General features: G+C 44.9%; 1 protein-coding gene across 2 annotated transcripts in view; it reads left to right on the forward strand.

Annotated features, from left to right (window-relative positions):
• Window positions 1-5,165: 5,165 nt before the first annotated feature.
• Window positions 5,166-15,785, forward strand: part of LUZP1 (leucine zipper protein 1) — a 170,427-nt gene continuing 159,807 nt past the window's right edge. The window contains exon 1 of one of the 2 annotated variants that reach the window (XM_078682702.1): window positions 5,166-5,322. The gene's annotated coding sequence lies outside the window, so the exon portion shown is untranslated. Of the gene's footprint in view, window positions 5,323-5,669; window positions 5,797-15,785 lie in introns of those variants that run through there. The other variant, XM_078682703.1, reaches the window with a different exon arrangement.

Consider the following 15,785-nt stretch of genomic DNA (forward strand, 5'->3'; position numbering starts at 1 on the left):
AGTCCCTGTAAAGTGTACCTTAGGTACCCAGGGCATAGGTGTACCCAGGGCCTACCAGGGGCTGCAGCATGTATTATGCCACCCCTGGCTGGCCATCCAAATCTGACACAACTGGCTGCACGACAGCTGGGGCAAGGTGGTGTAATCACCCTTTGCTTTAGATATAGTATACCTATATCTAACCCTAAAAAATGGACACACAGATCTCCTATCAGTCACTCCTATGGCAGGCCTTGACAATCCTGAAGGCAGAGTGCTTGGAATCGTGTGAGATAGTGCTCTGGCATGAGCTGAGCCTGTCTGCGGCTTTCGGGAACCATCCCTTAGCCGTTTCCATGATATCGCATACCATATACTCTTAAGTGCATTATAATCCTCGCGGTTATATGCCAACTTTGGTATCGCTTTATCAAAACATGTCGAGTAAGGTGTCATACGAATTGGAATACTAACCCCTCGCCAATTCTGGCGACGGGGTTAGCATTCCACCCTTCTAGAGGGACACGACATGTATGTAACCTGTAACCCCGGTTAAAGTCAGACATAGCCTCAGCTCCACAAGATGGATGCTGCCACCGAGACACAAGTCTGCCCTCCTGCTGCTGGGAGTCCTCCCAGCACAGGAGGCAAGGACAAAGGGTTTCCTGCCAGGGGCGGTGCCAGCACCGTCCCAGACAGGGTTTTGTGTATTCTAGGTAGGCAGGGCTTTAGAGGAAGGTGACTGCAAGTGGCAACCCGGTGCTCACTGTGCATAGGCCGGCTGAAACCAGTTCCAGGGGCACTCCAGCCCCTGGCCTGGGGAAAGCCCGCCAAAGGAGAGGGGTGTAACCACCCCCCTCCTAGTCCCACCCATAGGGCAGGACTTAGTCGCGTGCCAGCCCCTTTTTACAGGATAAAGGTAGGAACTGGCCCCCTTCCAAATCAGATCATCTTTGGAATCAAGACACGACTTTCTACGAAAGGACATCAAGATTTCTTCTTCAAGATTCTCCCTTGTGACTAAGGAGTAGTCACCCTGCATCCGCAGGCACCATCTTAAGAACACTGCGGTCTGCTGCAAGTCCTTCCTCCGGAATCTGACTGCCCAGCTCGACGAGAACCGGCTTCCCTGGCACCTCTGACCTCTACAGCTAAGCTGAGAACCGTGGGTGCGACGAGACCTCGAGGGACCGGCCATCTTCAAGACTGCACGACTTCTTTCCAGCACGACCGCCGAGGGATCCTCTGGTGAGTGCTTTGGGGTCCGAGAAGCCCCGACCCTGAGCAGCCCCAGCACCGAAGTTCAGCCTCCCAGCATCTCCACGATCTGCGTGGGGCCCTTCTGCTTTTTGCTGCTCACCGCGTTGTTTGGCTACTAGCCCGCTGGCTTGTGGCCTTCTTAACGACGCCCGACGACATCACTGTTGCTGGTCTGGTTGCTCCAGACTGGCCCTTGCTCCCTTCCAAGAGAGGAGCACCCCGGGCCCTCCTGGTCCACTCCAGACGCCATTTTAGGTCCACCGCGTGGGCTTGAATTTGCCAAGACTTGTTGCCCCAATCCTGGGTCCAGCGACGTCGAGAGCATCATCCATCGTGGGACAGCTCGTACCTCCATCCTGGTCGCCGACAACGCCTCCTGGTCCGTGAGACTACAGAGCCCAGCATCGCCCACTCACCTAGTCGAGGTGACTACCATCCGGTGCCCTCCTGGTGCCACCTGACTACTGGCTAGTAGTCACGAACTTGGTCCCCTCTGCTTTCAGGTGTCATCTATCTTCGATCCAGGCTTGGATCACCCGAACAATCTTCACTGGTCGCCTGCCAGCAACTCCTTTCCTTCAGGCTCCTGGTTCGTCAACGGAGAATCCCGACGTCTTTTCAGACCTATGCAGCTGCAGCCCCTGGGCTAGGTAACTTCGGCATTTCGGTGCCTCAGCATAGCCTCACTATCCAAGGGTCCAGATCCACTCTCGTTTTTGACCTACCTAGTCGGGTTCGCCCGAGAACACTAACTTTGTGAATACTAGCTTCCATAGGCTTTTTCCCGCCTTGCGCGTGAGAGTTCCCACTCTGCACGTGGCGCCCCTAGGCCTCCTGCTCCTAATCTGAGTGTTCAGTATTGTAGGCCTAGCGTTTCTAAAGCCTCTGAGAATCGTTACTTACCTGCTAGTAATTCGCATTCCACTTTTGTAGTATATGGTTTTTCGTGCCCCTAGGGCATTTGTGTAAATTGTGCGACTTGAAGTATTTTTACAAGAGTTTTGTTGTGTGCTTAGCTCCCTGTCTCATAAAGAGCCAGGGTAGTCTTGTTATAAATAAATACACTGTTTATTTTCATAACAACTTGTGTGGTGTCCTTTCACTGGGTGTTCAAGGGGTAATGTGATGGTAAAACAGCTGGCTTAACACGCCCTCTAGAGTCTTAGCCTTAGACTGCTCGTATCCATGCTACTAGGATAGCTGGTCTATAAGGTTGACTTACAACCAATCATCAATAAGGGTTGTTTGGACTGATATATAGTGATCACTAGAATAGTGAACACTGCACATCAGGCCAACTTCTCACAGTCTCCGAAACTGTGATAAAGTTCCTGACTTCGGTTTTCTTAAGAGAAGGGATCTCGAGAACAATCCTGAGCGACAATGGGCCGCAATTCACCTCTGAGAAATGTTACAGGTATGCGGAGAGGAATGGTATCAAAACCAAACACACTTCTGTATACGACCCTTCGAGCAACGGACAGGTGGAAAGATTCAATCGGGTCATCATGGAGTCCATCCAAGCTGCCATCATGAAAGGCAAGGATTGGGAAAAAGAAGTACCGAAAATGTTATGGGCCTACCGGATCACCCCCACCTCTACTGGGTACAGCCCATTCCAAATACTGAGAGGTAGACACGCCTTCACTAAAGACAATGTGGTCTGGAGAGAAAAGACCATCACCAGCAAATGGTCTCCAGCGGTAGTACAGCACAACCTAGAGAAAGCTCAGAAAGTGTATACCGAACACTATAATCGGAGAAGAAACGTGAAAGAGACAGCACTTGAAAGAGGGGAGTGGGTGAGAGTCAAACTGGCAGTCCTGAAAAGGAAAGGAGAAAGCAAGCACAGCCCGCCTCTGCAAGTGGAAGAAGTATACGACAGAGCGGCGTTACTCAGCGACGGGAATGTGTGGTCCCGAGACCGCATGGCTAAAATCAACAAGATCCTACAGTGGCCTGTGGAGGAAGAGAGAGACCTACAAGATCAAGGTCCAAGAGAAAGAGAAGGAAGCACAACTACAGGAAAAGAACGCCAGGCGGAAGAGGAATCGTACGAGGAAGGGGGGAGTCAAGAAATACCCGATGCAGAGGAAACGCAAAGTGAGAAGAGTGCGACACCAAAAAGAGAAGAGCAGAGTCAGCAGGGAGACTGGATGGTGAGCCCTGAAGAGAACTGCACCCGAGAAGCCTCCACGCCGGTAAGACTTACCCGAGCTGGCAGAGTGGTGGTCAGACCTCATCATTTCAGAGACTTTGAACTGGGGGGATGTTAAGCTCCTGGGAACTTAGTGGACTCCTTTGTGTGTATATAAAAAGGAGAGATATGTAGAGTTGCGCTCTAGTCTTTGTGCGTTGCGTCACGACGCAATGCGCAAAGACGCCTGTTGAGAGCGAGTGCGCATGCGCGAATATACCGCGAGTTTCGGAGGTGGAAAGACGCTCGGCGCTCTCCGTCTAGCAATATTACTCATGTATAATAATAAACTAACCTATCCCTTCAATACCCGTCTGCCTCCTTATTGCTGCACACGCAGGGAGCAACTTAACAGTCTGGTTGCTGTCTTGCTTCACATAATGTGTCTTTAGTTATTCCAAGAGAAGCTGTCGTCTAAGCGGTCTTCTTATGTACCATGTTGATGTGCCTTTGGGTTACAGTTTCGATGTGAAATGTTTTCTTGATACTTATATAGAATGTATTTATGAGCTGTTGCAAAGCACCTGCAGCGTCCAGCTTGGTCCAATGTATCTCATTATGTTGCCGATACATGTAAGTTTGAAGGACGTCTACAGAAGCTTCATTGTATTGTAGCGTGGGAAAATAATGAGCTTTGTTACCTACTTGTGCCTTAACTCTAATTGCTCCACTATATCGGAATTATATGTGGGTATATTGAATGTCAGAATTGTGAGATTTAAGCTAATGCTGGGTGGTTCACCAAGCCTTCAAGTGGTTTTCTGATGTTTTTTTATGCCTTTCAGAATCTCTCTTTCCTAACTTACTAGCAGAACTTTTTCTTGACTAAGTAGAGTACAATGCTCTCTTTATGAGAGAACTGATTGTGCTTAACTTTCATTTACAGACATCTTTGTAATAGTTTGTCTTTTGTTTTAGGACTTTTTAATTGTTTTGAACTATACATTTACTAACGCATTTATGTATTGATTACTGATTAATAACTAATGGGACAAATAGAATGGCTAACTTTGCTAATCCTTTAATAACCCTATATGGTGTGAATCTTAACCACGCTTTGTCTACCTTTCGGAACCTAATGTGCTTCACTTAATTGAAATGTATTGAATGTTGCTGTTTAGCCTCGGTTGCAAATGAAGTTTCACCAGAAAGGCTTGATAGGCCTTTCAATTAATACCAGAAATTGCGCGAAACAAAGCACTCCAAACGCTCAGGGAACTTTCCTCTATGTCAATATATGAGTACACACAGAAGATTCCAGGTGACTTGCACTGACACCAGTAATTATGGGAGTGAAAAAAGTGTTTAAAAAATGCCAATAAATATCAATATGTAGAAGTAAAAAAAGAGGAAGGGGTGTTAAATATGTGCAAAGTTTCCTGTCAGTCGAATAAAGAAACTTTGATTTGATGTGCAAAGTTGCTCTTTAGCTCACTTGGGTTGGGGGCAATTGCCTTCCCAAAGAAAGTTGAAGGAACGCTTATGTCTGTGTTTTTTTTCTGCGAGAGGAAGCTGCGTGGACAGTAGCCGCCCCTCCCGTCTGAAGGCCGGGCGCTCTCCTCTCCGCAAAGCCAGACTCCTTCCCGGCGAGTAGCGTGCGAGCCGGGGCGGCTTGGGCTCTTCCTGCGGCGAGGAAGCAGAGCTCCTCTTTCCTCTGGCCGTGCAGCCGCCACCGCCTCCCCTGGCCCCGGGGCTCCGCCTTCCTCCCGGCCCAGGCCGTCAGAGGGAGGCCCCGGCCGGGAGTGACATCAGCACTGGGAGGCCGGCTCCTCGGCGGTGCGGGTCCACCTTTCATTGTTAGCAGCCGTCCAGGAATGTTATGGTGAGAGCCCCGCAGTGCGGCCAGAAGGGGCCCGGGCCGCCGCGAGGGACTGCCGCCCAGAGAGGTGAGGAAACCGGCTGGCGCCCGGACGGCGCGGGTGTGTGTGGCTGTGGGGAGTTGTGTGTGGGTTTGTGCGCAGCGGGCACGCAGCCTGCTAACTGCAGCAAGTTCCACACCGGTCGGCCCGCCGCAGTGGAGTCAGGTGTCCTCGGCGGGCGCAGGACACACACCGGGCCGCCGCCAGGAATGCCAGGCACGGGCTTTGTGTGTCCTCCCAGCGCCCCCCGGGTGCCCTGCGAATCTGCAGCGTTTGTGTGCGTGTTACACGCAGAGACCGGGCGCACCAGTGGGGAAGGAACAGAGCGAGTCCGGGCAGGAAAAGGGTGTTTTTGAGCCGAACATGAGGAGTGTTGGAATGTGGGCTGCCTTTCCTCTCTGCGGCAGGCAGGATGTTGCAAGGCTGAGAGAAGCCCGGCCTGCGCAGAGTTCCTTCCATTGGTGAATTCCATTTGAAATCAAACCTCACAGAGAAGGAATGGTAAACTGTTCTTGAAACTATTAGTGGCACATTTTAAACCTCTTTAATTATTATTATTATTATTAATTTTTTTTTACACCTTCTGGTTGCAATTCTCTCATTTTGTATTTTGTACACATTAGTGGCGGGGGACTCGTTTTCCGAGTGATGGGGTGCTGAGCTAGCTTTTTTTAGTGCAGTTATACAGCTAGCAGTGGTTCCCCACAAGCACGGTGAGATTTGGGGCACTGCAGCACGCGTGCTTCCAGCTTGTGGTTAAAGACATTGCTTAGCTGACCTTGAGGTAGGGTTTGGCTTTTTTCTTAAATGTCTTGAAAGGATAATCGCATATTATTATTACGTCGGTGCATATGTTTGGGTGTTCGTTCAGCATTCCTGGCTTTGTATGCTTTTGTCTAATACTTGTTTGTCACAGCTCACCTGCTTGTCTTTTTGTTTTGGGATTAGCCCGGCCTGTCATGCGTTGAAATGTCACACTTTTGAACCCTCTGCTGGACAGAGGGAGTGCAGGAATGTGGTTGATGTCTGTCTGTAAGACTCAGAGAAGCCGTGTCTGGGCAGGGGTTTAGTTACACTGATGCAAATCCCTTTAACCTGAATCCGTTTTAAATGGGAAGCGTGACACGGCAGTTTGGGGAAATATAGTTGTAAAGCAGTTCAGTGCCCTAACAACAAGTGCCCTAACAACAAGCTGTCTTGTACATTTATTGCCACTATTAAGCCAACATATATTTTGCTTGCTTTCTTTCGTTAAGGCCCAAAAGTCGACAGGACAGACCTGTTTAACGTTTCGTACTAAAAGACTGCTTAAAGAGCCAAATAAATGAAGTGATGTAAGAAGCATTGGTAAAGCCTTTAGGTCTGGCCTTGGCAAGTTAATGCAATGGCATTTTTAATTCGTTTTTATTGTAAGCACATGCCACAAAAATAAAAAGGAAAAAAGAACATGTATGCCGCCACCGTATGTTTGCAGTACCATTTTTAAACGTAAATAGCATTCACTGATGAGGCCGTTTTACTAGTGATGTTTTACATTTTAAATTTGAGAAGGTGACAAAAATGGACTAATATCTGACCAAACTGAAACCACTGACAGCTACAGTGTTACAATGTCACTTAAACATTCTATAATACATTTTATAAAGGAGACAGAAAATAATTGCCATCTAACTGGGCACCCAATCTGTAGGCGAATTAAGTAGTAGGTATTTTAATATGAAAAGTAAACACAATTTAAAAAAACACACCTTGAATCAGCTTCACATCTGAAAAGAAATTAACTGTTTTTAGGCAGATATAAACAATGGTAACAGGCTTTGCGCAGTCACTCAATGAAGGGAGTCATGGGTTAGTGGGCCGAACCATTTCCTCATGCTATATGGTGTGGTGTGCGCAAGCAAGAAGTGAATGACGATTTAACAGACCAATGGACCAGACCTGCAGACCAAAAGCCCATGGTGTATGCATGGTATGTTGGATTAAAATAACAAATAAAAAAGGTAGTATGTCGAGAGAGCTTGTTGAACATCCAAACCTAAACGGAGGAGGACTTCTTCAAGTTCGAGACTGTGCTCCAAGCTGTGAGTCACACACCCAATGAGGGACGTGTCATGTCTGCTTTTTAGGACTCCTTCGTACTTGAATTCTTATGTTATTTGTGTGATCGGTTTACCTTTGCAGAATGCATGGTGTTATTAACCTGGGAGAAGCCTTACCTATGTAGAAGAGTGAAGGGAATTAAATGTATTTGAATTATTTAGTCATGTTAAATGATAAGCCAGCACCAATGTGGTAAAATGCCAGCAGGACCTGAATATTTTTAGTACATTTTAAAATGCACTCTTTCAACGGTGATACCTTTTTAATTGTCACATATTTCCCTTGTGCCAGTTTTCCCTTAATTTACTGGGGTCTCCGGAAACATGTTATTTGCAACTTTTAGAAACAACAGCTGTGCAGTATTTACCACTATATAAAACAAGGTAATAAAAAAGTCTTGCAAGGTTAAGAAACAAAATTGGAATTATATTTTGGATGCTTAGCTTTCAAGACTACCATTTTGCAAATGTTTACATTGTACACTTTTCAAACGACTACTTGAAATAACATTCTTCGTTTTCCTTTCTGTTTAAAAATAGTAAAATTAATGCTATGTAAGTATGTTGTATCGTGCGCTATCTTACTAGTATTTTGTATACTACATGTTCTGCCATTAGAATGGCTTTGTAGCACCCTCGACAGTCTCTCTTACTTTCCAGTATAGTTGCAAGGTTACCATGGCAGATATATGACTGATTCGTTTAGTGTTATTATACCTATTGTTTGCTGCTACTACTTTTAGGTGATCGTGCATTTTTCATTGGACTACAAGTATGTGATTTTTTTTTTGTTGAGGAGCAAAGGACTGCAAGACCTTATCAATACTTATAGATTCTTGGGGGCAAGTGCTGTTTGGTATGTATCTTGATGGTCCTATTTGGTAGGATTGGCTTTTTGTGAGAAAGTTTGATGGATCGGCGAGTGCTGTTGGATACTATGATGATCTGCATTAGGGAAGATGAGCTTTTTTGAATAATTTATATAGAGATGCAAACTGTAATGCAGTAGGGATAATGTGCATGTCTTATTCCGTTGTCACCCTTTCTGTCCAGCAACAGGTGATTCCACATTGGCATTATAAGTAAGTGAATATAAATTACCTCATGCATTTGTCATACTTGAATACCTTTAGTTCCAGTCATGAGGAGTGATGGAGTGTGGTTCTTACTCTCTACAGTATTCACCAAGTGGCATAAATATGAGCGAAACTTTACCCTGAGATAGGCCTTCAGTTACACAAATTATTTGTAGACTATTTTACATAGCTAACTTGACTGAATTGCTTTATCAAGTTGCAAAGTTACTTCCTACTTTACAAATGGTTGCATTTTTGTATGCAAAAAGACTCAATAGAGCTTTATCAGAATAATCATTTGCAACAAGCAGTTTTGTATCGGAGGCATTTGTTTAGAGCTTCCCGGTCTATTTCCAACCCCAACCCTTTAAAAAAAAGATATAGCTGGATTCCTATCCACTTCTGAGACCCACATAAAATTGAAGGCTTACCTCTGTCTCACTTTGAAATATTAAAGCTGATGTGTTGAGATGTAGACAAATTTGCACAGTTATTGCCTCAGACTAATTTATCTTATTGGGAGGTTATGTAGCGCTCTTCACCCAGGAGAGTTGCAAAACATTATTCAATGAATTTAAGTTGTGGATTCAATTTGCTCACAAATATTTCTTACATGGACTTTATTCTCAAATTAAAGGTTAAAAGGTCCCTTTGTCAACATAGAATGTTATATATTGTCCTGTTTTTTTTTGTTTGTTTTTTTTTGGCTTCAGAAATTATTTGTGTTGCTCTTTTCATATAGGATAGCTAGTTTTGGACAGACTTCGCCCTAGGGCGGATCTGTTTTCGTGCAATTAGCTGAGAAGAATGTTTCAGCTTCCTTGTTGCTAAGTGTTTGTTTTGTAGTAGCCAACACAGTTAATGGAGAAGGTAAAGTGTTGTGCTCAGTAAAGTGAAAATTGTTTTCTGAGTCATGCACGTAGCTAATAAAGCAACATTATATATATTTTTTTCTTTTTAAATTCCAAATGGGCAAGATTTGCCGTAAAGAAGTGGTCAGAATGTTTGAGAATAACTTTCTACATGGGTTTTGCCTAGCTGACAATTTATTTACTAGCAATGTGTGTTTTGAATGATGGTTAAGGACTTCACGATGGAACTAGAAATGCATTGGAGAAAAATGATTTCAAGATCATGCTTGTGTGAAATTGGTATTTTCTGTAAAACAGACAAAATAAATATTTGTATCTATTTATTCTCCAAGAACTGGAGACCTTTTTTGTAATTGCAGTTTTACTTTTATCATATAAACGAGTAACAGATCAAGGAAAAAGTAAGTGCCCATCTTTCCCAGGCTCCAGTTCCCAATCTCCCTACATCTTTTGCCTACAAATCTCAGTTTACCTACAGCCTCAGTCTATAACTTTGGGTTTGGACTCCTTAACCCAAAGACAAAGTAAAGAAAACATAGCCGTAAGAGTGACAGCTAGACCACAGAGTCAAACTAACATTGAACCAACAGCACATAATTACACCAGACTCTAAATCTGAGGGCAAAAAAGTAGGGCAACCAATTAAATCAGCACAATTCCTTTGCCTGACATGGACAGTCTAAAACCTCTCCCATGAGACTGTTGAAAAAATGATTGCAGTTCAAAATCAGGTAAACCTCCCATGTAGCAAATTCATGCACCCTACAATGCATATCTTAAAAGGAGCAAGGAGAGTATGAAACCACAGGGGCATTTATAGATTCTTTCAATGATATTCATGGATTCGTGCGTGCACTTGGAGAGTCTCAAATTCCATTCTCGTTACTAATGCTTAGATCAGATTGACCGGATGTCTATGGTAAAAGTGTGTATCCATGAGCAAATAACTACTTTAAAAAATAATTATGACCTCCACTTAAACTCCTTTAGTCGTGGTCTTGTAAGCTGGGGAAACCCAGAATGATCTGGCACTAAAAGAGACCCGGTTTGCTGCGGCTCCATTTGTCATCAGACATGAATGCACAGCAATGTAGGAAGGTGGAGACAATGAATGATTTGACTGAATAAAATTAACACGTTATTCTTGTTCTCCTGCCTAGCATGTACGAACTGTAGCGTAGTGTGTGTGTGGGTGTGTGTGTGTGTGTGTATGTGGCAGCATGAAGTACAAAGAAATGGCTCCTTAACTCAGCACTGGACGAATATAGGACTGGTAGATGACTTGCTCTTGTAGGCTATGGAAAATCCAATACTTCCAACCTACCAATCTTTGGGGAATAAGGAAAAACCATGAGGTTGAAAACCCTTTTAAGTTCAGTTGGAATCGTGAGCATAACCATCTCTCTTGACTACATGTTCAGGAATGGTAAGATATCTAGAGATCTATTCTGTTCTAGGGTGTCTTGCAATGAACTTCATTTACTTTAAAGTTTTGTTTATTGATGCCCTTCTAAGTTAATCTCCTGGAGGAACGCTGACACAGCATGCTGTCCAGTCCAAAGATCAGGTCCACAACTTTACTTCTCTTTGCATAAGAGAGGTTATGAAAGTTCATGTTGTTAAATTATGTTGGTGTCTGATAGTTTGTTGCATTTACTGCCAGTGAACAGTCAGATTTCTGTAGAGACCAACCAAACTTTAGGAATGTTAGCCAGTGTTAGGAATGAAGAGTGTTAGCCATGGTGAGGTGTACTGCGTTTGCTTTCCTTTACCGAGAGTGTGGTTGTCATCCAGCCTGGCATCTGTGCATGATGCTGAGTGGCTGACACCGGATTCCATCTCATACTTTGGGCCCGGGAAATAATTCTTACCTCATAGTGATGTTTATCCCATGGTATGAGTTGTGCTATTCATATCACAGGGACACATTGTAGAGCGGCTGTTATGGTGCAACCACTGTAATGAGCTCACTTTCTTATATACAGTTAAAATTGTTTTGTGTGCCGTTGATTAGATTGTCTGTGACTATTTTACACTTTTTATCCAGTAAAAAGGCACCTTTCTATTTCATTTAAGCGTCCTCTTCTAAGAGTTACAGGATATTACAAGGGAGTGATGAGTTTTAAGATGAGAGGGAGCAACGAGAGGGTTGTGGTAAGTTTGCTCCAGACTCCTGTACGAAGCTGAAGTAACTCTGTTTTGATCCTTGGGGTGAGAAGTTGCTTTTACATCTTCTTTTGAACAATTTGTTGGTTGTCTTTGCTTCCATGGTCTTAAAGTTAGTTGGCTTGTTGTCTGTGAAGTCAAATAAGGTTTTGCTTGCCTGGGAATCACGAAGAATCTCATATTTACATTTAATGTATAGATATTAGGTAGATGTTGCACATGAGCGCCAGGTAGAGACTTTGAGGCTTCCACCCATCACAGCATACGGTAGGTGCAGCGGGTGAGGTCACTTCAGCCATTGGCTCTGTTTAGGAAGTAAGTGGTAAGTGACAGCATTTTGCATTTGCACAACCACAGTCAGTGTGAAGGCTGTTAGGCTATTTTCTGTTTTTCTTTCATTCTTTCTTTTATTTTTACAAGGGGTCATTTTTAGGTCTGGGTTGGCAGCACATCTCTTGCTAGAACTTGTTTGATCAACCTAAAAAAGAGCATTCAGCAGTACTATAGAGAGGGGCTTCGGCTCCGACCACATATTGGTGGACAAGAGTACACATTTCGATTGTGCAGAAGGTGTGTTCTTCCACAGAAAAAAGCCCCCCCCCCCCCAACTCAGCTGTGATTGTTTTGTTTTTCGAGCTGCCTGAGCCAGCAGTAGTATGGCTGTCTAAGGGAATCTCGCAAACACACAAATTGGCAAGCTTGGGTGGGGGGAGGGGGGGGGTGTAAATGGACTTTTCGGGGCAGACGCGTGGCACTGTAATTCTGTGAAATTGTCTTAGATAAGTAGATAATTTATGGTGTTTGATTTTCTCTGGTAGTAGGACAGATGGGAAGAGGTCAGTCATGATGAGTGTATTGCTGTTTTCCAGTCCCAGCACCCTCCCCTTCCCTCTCCATAATTACTTTTAGACTTCAGAGTGTAGTTGTGTGTTTGCGAGCAGTATGGGATGCCTAGGGCTACACTTCTCTAAATGCATTTTTAGGTCTGGCTTGAGAGTGCAGCTGTCACCATTCCTTAAGTGATCAACAAAAAAGAGCCTTCAGAGTACTACTGAGGGAGGGGCTTAGGCTCCATCCCCATCTTCGATTCCATGAGTGTAGGATTTGATTGGGTCGAAGTTGTCCCTTCTACTGAAAAGAATGCTTGTATTGCACATTTTGGCTTGTAGCAAAGTTTATACTCAATACAGCAGGACTTAGTTGGTTACGATGGCAGGCCAATAACCATAGCTGTAGGCCTAATATGTTTATTAAGAATTACTACTACAAAGGCAGTCGGTCCGACACATTTAATGGGAAAAACATATGTTAATATAAATCTTTTTAAAGGTTGATTGTTATTACTTTGTATGAAAGCCTGCAGAGGAGCTTTTTGCTAGATAGAATCTCACAGATTACCTAAGTAGGCAAACGTTTTAGTGTTGGTTACACCATGACAATCCATGGACAAATAAGATGTACGCTGCACATACACTTGTTAGGTCCTCTTAGGCGAGAGAGAGTATTTTGCTTAACAACTTAATTTTTTTATACCTTTTGTAATTTTATGAATGTATCCCTAATAGTTGTCTTGAGGGAAAGGTTGTGCTCATAAAAGTATTCCTGAGTTGTTTATGGTGATAAGCTATTGGTGTGATTGCTCTGGAAAATGTTGTGTCCAATGCAGAATGTCTGATCTGCATATTATGAAAGTTATGACAAAGGCAGTAGGCCTAGCTTATTTATTGTGACAGGATTTATTAAAGCCAGTAGGCCTTTAACAGCGAGTTGTTATCGAATTATGTTATAGATTGTTAGAAATGGGATTTCTGGTTGGCTAGGGCTTGCGCCTTAGCCAAGCAGAAACCACCACTCTAGTCAGGGCAAGGGAGTAAGTAACACGCTGAAGATAACCCCTTCTCACCCCTTTGGTAGTTTGGCACGAGCAGTCAGGCTTATCCCAGAGGCAATGTGTAAAGCGTTTGCGCAACACACTCTCACAGCAGCGACACACTTGGCACACCACAAAAGAAACCCCACACAAGGTTATGTAAAAATAGCCTTGGTATTACTCATAAAATACATTAGATCATAATCACAAATATACACTGTGCCCCCTGGCACTTAGGTTATACTTCACAGAGAACTTATATAAAAGGACAGGGCCAATCGGGCCACTGGCATAACCATTAGAATCACAGTTAGCAAAAGCAACCAGTAACTACTGGTAAGAGTACACTCCGCATAGGCACCTTAGGCATGAACATCCTAGCACGACCTAGTCTAGTATACTATGCATAACATAATCAGCTGTAGTACACAGCATCATCACAGCACACCATACCTAATTTAGGCATAAATGTAACCGCACAGTATGCCACATCAGACACCATCAGCAGTAGTGCACATCATCATCGCTGTACTTATCGTGCAGGTACTGCGCAATTATTTATTACCCCCACGATGGCATAACAGTTAGAGCGCCACCCGCGCTCTAATGATGGTGCTTTGTGTCCCTCCCATAGGCCTCCAGCAGAGGGCCCCGTGAACTGCCCTGCCTGGGCCCAGCTCTGCCCTGTGTGACTTTAGGGGCTGGAGGAGATGAGTGCTCCTGCGTTTTGCACCCCCCCCTGTGACAGTTCCTCCTGGGGCCACGCAGACCAACGGCCTCACAGCTCCATGTAAGCACAAGCAAGCACACTTTCAAAGGGTCACATCCCCAATATTTATACAAGGTTGGTCTTTGTTCTGCCCTGGCACAGGGCTTGGGGTCGCGGTCCCAACTGAATCTGGGGGGGTTTGGGAGCATTTTCTTTACAGTGCTCCCACCCTCTTTTGTCAGGTTGTGCTCTGTCCTCAGACACACCGCAGGGGGGCGGAGCCATCATTGAACCAGGCAGGCACAGACCCATTCAGGGTCAGGGGCTACTCCTCCCACTAATCTAAATGTAGATCTGCCTATTCAGCCCAGCGCTGACTTACCCTGCCCCTCTGGAGCCACACACCTTACCAGCCCCTGTCACTCCAGAGCCAGACATGCAATACACATAAGGCAGGCAAAGACACCTAGCACACAGAAATGCCAACGTCTAAAAGTGATACAGAAAAGGGGGTGGTGATGAACAGAGTGTCTGAATTAAGCAGACCACTCTTACCCAGTCCAAAGATCAGGGCTTGATCCATCACCGTTATTTATCTCACTGCCCCATCCCAGCTCAGAACCTGGCTATATGCAAATTAGTCTGTCCCTGGCCCAGTGCATCATGGGAACAGGGCAGACCAAACTACCAAGCCAATTCTTCACCAGAAAGGAGACAAGCTACCGGGGACCGGTTTCTGGCATTTCAGCCTCTTCGGCCCGGCTTGCTTGAATCCTGATGGAGCAGTGAGAAAGGGACTCATGTCTGAGTATACCCTGCCACACCTATAGTGGCCAAAAACGATACAGAAAAGGGGCTGATCTTTGGACTGGGTAAGAGTGGTCTGCTTAATTCAGGCACTCTGTTCATCACCACCCCCTTTTCTGAATCATTTTGTCCACCATAAGCGTGGAAGGGTATACTCAGATGTGAGTCCCTTGCTCATTGCACCATCAGGATTCAAGCAAGCCGGGCCGACGACGCCTGAAATGGCAGAAACCGGTCCCCGGAAGCTTGTTTCCTTCCCAGTATAAGAATTGGCTTGGTAGTTTGGTTTGCCCTGTTCCCATCATGCACTGGGACAGGAACAGACTAATTTGCATATAGTCAAGTTCTGAGCTGGGATGGTGCAGTGAGCTAAAAAACGGTGATGGATCAAGCCCTGATCTTTGGACTGGGTAAGAGTGGTCTGCTTAATTCAGGCACTCTGTTCATCACCACCCCCTTTTCTGAATCAACGTCTAAAAGTGGCATTTCTAACATAGTGATGATCTGCGCACACCATTAAGCAGCATTTATTATTACTATTCCAAACATACCAAACTTGACGACACTGCTCCTCTCATATCAGAAAATACCACAGAAACACTTATCGGGGAATCCCCAATGCATTCCTGTGAGAGGGCAGCCTCACAGTAGTGAGAAACCAAAATGGCTGTTTGTCACTACAGGACATGTCACATAATTAAGGTACATGTCTTACCTTTACCTACAATGCACCCTGCCCGTAGGGCTAGCTAGGGCGTACCTTAGGGGTGACTGACATGCAGTAAAAGGGGGATCACAGACGTGGCACCTACTTTAGGTGCCACGTCACAGCAGTATTAAACTGCGCACACAGGCCCTGCAATAGCAGATGCCTGAGACAGGCTTGAAAGG

The sequence above is a fragment of the Lissotriton helveticus genome, chromosome 3_1 (genome assembly GCF_964261635.1).
Source record: "Lissotriton helveticus chromosome 3_1, aLisHel1.1, whole genome shotgun sequence".
Lineage (NCBI taxonomy): Eukaryota > Metazoa > Chordata > Amphibia > Caudata > Salamandridae > Lissotriton > Lissotriton helveticus.